Below are 6,207 nucleotides of genomic sequence, written 5' to 3'. Positions count from 1 at the left end.
TGCTTTTTGGATCTTTTCAGCTGTGCTTTACTTTTCTTTCTTCATCGTGGCACATACAGCAGACCTCTTTGTCTGCTGGTTTTGAGCAGGGTGGGAGGTGAAGAGCAGTTTGTTCATAATGGATTATTGATTGGTCTGAGAATACACTGCCTATGCACTGTGTTGGTGTGTGTGTGTGTGCGTATGTGTGTGTTTCGTACTCCATAGATCCCCTCTGTCTTTCTGAATGTCTCCACTTTATGAACAACTGTACAGAGGAAAGCGAGGATTTTTTTTTTTTTGCGTGAAGTGCTCTATGTATGTTCTATGAAGCAATGTAAGCGTGTGTTTGTGTGTAAGCACCTCTCTGTACGGGTCGCCAAGCTTTCAATGCCGCCTGTATGAAACAGTGTTAAAGGCCCGCAGTGTGTATGTGGACTTTGAAAAGACATGTGCAGACAAAATTAAAAGCCCCTCTGTTTTAAGTCTTGGATTGCTCAGTTCCCCTGCTTGTATGTATGCGTTTGTGTGCCCGTTCCAACAGAGGGCTCAGTCTTTAGTTTCCCCTAACAGCGTATCTTGCTATGTTCCTCATCCTCAGTGCTTATGTGTGGGAGGAAGAAAGAGCCCATCGTGGCTAAAGGATGTCCCCCACGAGAACAACCTGGAGTCATAACCAATGATAAGGTGACAGAGGGAGTGAGTCAGTGTGTTATGAGAACCAATCTCCGACCCCCCTGGGCGCAGGAGATTTGTGCCAGGGCCTCTGAGATGATTGCCATGATAAAGAACTGACCTGGCTGGATGACAGTGTTTATATATATATATATATATATATATATATATATATATATATATATATATATATATATATATATATATATATAATGTAAAGTAACATTAAGAACCTGTAAAGACCGATCAGGCATAACATTACGTGTCAGACAAACAAGGCGGATTCAAGGAGGCCCCACCCACAACCTAGAGGCCTTAAAAGATCTGCAGCTAGTATTGTGGTGCCACATACCACAGCTGACAGTGACAGGAGTTTCTGCATGGAGGAAAATGGCCAACCACACACTATCAATATATAATATATAATATAGTGATATGCTTGATTGGTAAAAAAAGAAAAGAAAGAAAAACTGTTTTCATGCTTGTCTAACTCTAAAATAATAATTACAAATATTGGAAACGCTAAGATTTTGTGTTTTCACAAATGGGATTGTCACAATGATAAAACTGTTATTCTAATGCTAAGAATAAGGGAACACGAGGCGAGTTTTCTTTTGGTAGCACATTTCAGCAACAAGACAATTCAAAGTGCCCTACATAATGAAAACATAAGAAAAGAAAACGCATAAAGTACATGGCAGTAGCACAACAAAGGCAAGTAAGGCAAAGTTGGGCTGAAATTAATTATGTTTCAGTTATTAGTTGAAATAGAACAGTGAAAGGCAACTTTAAACAACTGGGTTTAAACTTGATTCAAAAGAGCTCAAGGTTTCTGCATTCAGAATAACACTTGACACTTGATAGCATTTTCCATACTGCAGTGATTTTTTTCACAAAGGCAATATGTGAAAGGTGAGGAAATTATAATATTACTAGTATGGCCATATTTGTCTATTCACTTTTCCTCATCAGTACTTGTAAAAATAAATGACAGGAGTATTTATTTTGGGTGAAGTTGAACAAGTAATTGGAACAAAGGTGTTTTCACAGTGTAAACAAGGTTCTTGTCAATGCAAAACTATTCGGCAGCAGTCCTGTTCAGTTTCTGGGTTTTTTTTGTCAGAAGGTTATGCATCATATTTTCTGTGGTGACTGACTAGAGTCAGCAGGGTAGGCTCTGGCTCATTTCTGGTCAACAAAACATATAACTGGTCAATCACTCATCTCATTCTTTTATGTCACCTGGTATAAAAGGGATGAAAACAAAATAAATGGAAATGGTGAATAATGTGAGGTATTCATAAAATTAAACAAAATTAGCATTTTTAAGTAGAAAAATTCCCATGATAAGCAATGTTTTAAGTACATGGGTATGGAAAGTTTAATTTACAGGTATGAAATGGATGTAGGGGAGAATGAAATGATATGTATGAACTGCTTACTTACAAGTAGGTAAAAATAAACACAGACCTAACACTGTTAACAGGTCTTCTGAGTTTTATGGACAATTTAATACTGCTTGTTTCAAGATTCACTCCAGATGTGGACCTCAAAAGTTTTCCCTAAACAGAAATAGCCAGGCTGCTTTGTAAAGGCTGCGTATGGATGGGAAAATACAAGCGGATTTCCTGCTCCTGCCCAGTCTCCGCCCACCATGGCTCAGTGCTCAGTTAGCTGGAGAGAAGAGATTGAGCTTGTTCGGACGAGGTGGGAGGGGAATCCGCGGGGTCGGGGTTGCAGTTTGTTTTTCTTTGACACAGCAGTCATCATCAACCGAGCGCACGGCTTCATTCATTCCCAGTGACTCATGATAGGCCTGGTCAAGTGCCCATTAGTGGCGAGGTGTTCAACCAAGGCTCGACAGGGCACCGCGTTTGAAGGGGATCATATTCCAGCAGATTTCAGGTGTTAAATGTTGGATGAGTGGAGCATTTACACAGAGAAATAAAGGATCAAACTGAGCTTCAACTGGAATGAGACATCGCCATCTTCTCCCCCTTCTTCCATCTGTCTCTGTGTGGAAGGTTTGCAGGGTGTATCCGCATTATTTTCATTAGAGATAAAACTAATTTTCCAGCAGTTTGTGAATCTTTTGAAACCTGTTCTCCTTTTTGATTACTCTAGTGATTAGTAATCTTGTTCATCTCTCCTGGACAGTTTCCCCATCTGTAAGCCAATTTATCTTTTTGTCTTTCTTCTTGTCTTTAGCCACAGTGTCTCAGGGGCCCACATTGTTTCTCCTCTGGTGGATAATCTGATTACATTTCAATTTGCACATGTGACTGTCTGGTGGAGGACAGGCTTACTGCTGCATTGTCTGACGCTGGTCAGTGAGGCTATTTAATGAGAAATAAGATCATTATCCCCTGATTTTAGCACCAGAATAGGAAGAAATGACTAGGTATTATTGAGTAACATTAGGATGTGGAGACAGAGCAGATGGAGTGGGGAATGAAGGGTTGGGTCGGGTGGATTTTTTTTATTTCTTATTTTACTGTTATGCACATCATCACCTGGGGATCTTCAAAGCAGTTCACGACACTCTTCACACTCAAATCCAACCTTTAATATAAGAACATATAGTCAGAAAGAACATCACAAATATTCATTATTTTTTACTAAACGATTTATAAATCCCTCCACTTACTGTCACAATTCCAGTAAAGTTAATTTTTTTTATATGGAAATTTAAACTTAACTTTTTTAAGCCAGTGATCACTGACTTCCTGTTTCCATGGGCTAGAACGCTGATGTGACACAGAGGCCCGTTTTTCTTAGGCACTCTTCAAAATGGGAAACACAAGTAAACATGCCGCTCAAAAGTCAAGCAAAGGGTTGATCTTCAAAGTTCCGGAAATGGTTGTTAGAAAAAAAGCTTCTCACCTTAACTTGCATGTGTCCGCAGTCATAGTAATGATAAAAAAGGTGGAAAACAGCTGGAACTGTGGAACACAAGGCTGGACAAGGATCCATGTTTATCTTGTCACCACCAACGGTTAGCTAGATGCTAATCATAAATGTAAACGTGTGAAGTTTGTCAAACAATGCTGGGAATTCCCCTTTCAGATCGCGCTGCAGACAGGTCAGACTAGAGTTTTTCAGGAACAAAAACACCCGGTGGGTCAATGACAAGAAGAGCACCTACTGCCCACTTTTAAGCATGGCAGGGATATGTCAGGCTGTGGGTCAGCGGCTTCTGAAATGGCCATGGAAGATTTGGATGCTTTGAGATTACTAGCACATGTTCAATAAAAAAAATCTGATGGCCCTGGTTAGAAAACTGAAAAGCCTTCCAAGAACTGAAGTATCTGAAATGCAGCAGAGAAGCTGTTTACAAGACATAGCCGTATTGGCAGAAGGAAGCTTTTTCCCCCGTTTTAATACATATTATTAAAAGACATTAGTTGTTTTCTTTAGGTTTCAGTGAGAGATTATGCTACTGCAATATTAGGCACATTATAAAATATAGCAGTTTGTTGTTTATGTTTGATAATATTTTATACATAAATACATAAAGTAAACAAAATGTTGATCCTGAGATCCCCTATGAAATCATAAGTCCTCTGCCAACCATTTCTCTTCTTAGAATATATTTTGTTGCCCATTTTTTTAACATCATTTCAGAAATTTTGAATTTGCCATCTATGTCATTTAAAGGCAAATGTTTCTGCCAGATCAGTGTCCATGTATGCATCTGCATGATGGTTTATCAAGTCACTGCCCTTTCTTCTCTCCATCGTTTATTGTCTGTTTCCCCAGGTAACTAGAATACAGTTGGGCAAAAAGAGAAGGTTGTAAATGAGGAAAATGTCCCTTATTGTAAAGAATCAATTCAAAACTTGGGTCAATTACTTCTCTGTCCAAGCAGAAGAATTTGTCTCTGCTAGTTCAAGCAGCTATGTTAATAATTAGTGTAACATTCTAGTTGTTTGTTACTTACCTCCTCAGTATGTGTTTCACACAGGTAGATCATTTGAGGTGCAATGTCTCCTTCCTCTAATTCCCATGTACATAATGGTGGGCCTCTCTGTAAATACCCACCCAGTGCAAACGTCACAACATTAGAGGCATCCCCATAAACCACTGTAACATTCCTGAACGGGAGTTGTTTTTAGGACAGAAGTGTGCATAAGCATGGTTCCTCTCTGACTAGTTGTTAGCTTCAGCCTCTTGGACCAAATGATCAAGATTTAGACTAAATGAAGATGGCAAGAAAATGATCTGCTGCAGGAAATATCAACTGCATGGACCCTTTAAAAAAAGAACCACACTTGAAAAATACTGAGCTCCCCCTTAAACACCCTTTAACATTGTTGGACAGCTGAGCATCGTCATGGCAGTTAATCCTGCGAGGGCAAATAATGGTGGTAGAAAAAGCGAAAGCAGCAGTAGTTGAGAAATCAGTTTGGACGAAAGTGAAAGGCTTGAAGCTCTCCACTGAAAGCTGCTGCTATTCAAGCTGGCACTTTTCTTGGGTCTTACTGTCGGTTTAAAGGAATAAGAATCCTCTTTTCCTTTTAGATCTTTTTCAGTAACTAAGTGGTCTGGATTTGATAACATACTGTGTTTCTAAAGAATGTCAGCCACATCTGCGCTCCTGGCTGGGGCTTCCAGGGAACAATCCCACTATACCATTGAGGCCGTTTCCAGCAGCCTGTATCAGTCCAGATAGATAAGAGGCTCTGGTGCAAGGGTAGTCATTTTCATTGCAAGAATTTAAGACATATGATTGTTCTCCTCCCCCACCTTATCCTCTTGTGATTATGATCAATTATCCACTTGTAATTAGAGCCTGGCAGTAACTGAGCTTATGGGCTCTGACACTCTGTGTAATAGCCTGTAATAATGTTGTCAGTCACATTTCTTATAGTCCACACGCAGACACAGGCAGGCTTCCCATAGAAATTTCTTTCAATGCTTCCAGCTTTTTTTTTTTGTGATAAGAATTGCTGACTTTACTAGTAAAATGTGCCATTTTGATTGATTCAATTAAGCTAACAATGCTCAGACAACAGAAGAATAGACAAATCTCAACATGATGCAAAGGATTCGCGCCGCCTACTGAGGAACCACGCTCCAGCACTTCACTGATTTAAAAAAAAAAAAAAAGATGCCGTGATAGTATGCAACGCTTCCTGTAGTCTCATAGCTGTATTTCTCTTTCTGTTTGACTTTGGCCCCGACCCCGTTCAGACTCCCGTTTGAGAAACAGAGCAGAGCAAGCTGTCTGAAGAGCCACTTCCTGTTGTGTGCTCAAGATCCCTGTCATGTGATAGCGTCAGTTTAGGCATGCGTGTGCGAAGCAAGCGTGGGGAGGGAATAGGGTGGCACTGCAGCTGATCTTGCTGATGTGCACACAACTACCCCCCCCCCCCCACCCCCGCCTCAGCCGTCACCCTGATTGTGTAAAGTGTCGACTCAGCTGCTGTGGCATCAAGAACCCCCCACCCCCTCCCCTCCCCTCGCCATGCACCCCTAAATCACCATTACAGAGCCACCACAAAGTTGAATAGCAGTGATGCACAATGCAAGGTTGAGATTACGGCATCTAAA

The sequence above is a fragment of the Fundulus heteroclitus genome, chromosome 3 (assembly GCF_011125445.2).
Source record: "Fundulus heteroclitus isolate FHET01 chromosome 3, MU-UCD_Fhet_4.1, whole genome shotgun sequence".
Taxonomy (NCBI): domain Eukaryota; kingdom Metazoa; phylum Chordata; class Actinopteri; order Cyprinodontiformes; family Fundulidae; genus Fundulus; species Fundulus heteroclitus.
The sequence above is the reverse complement of the archived record's forward strand: the minus strand, read 5'-3'. Positions refer to the sequence as shown.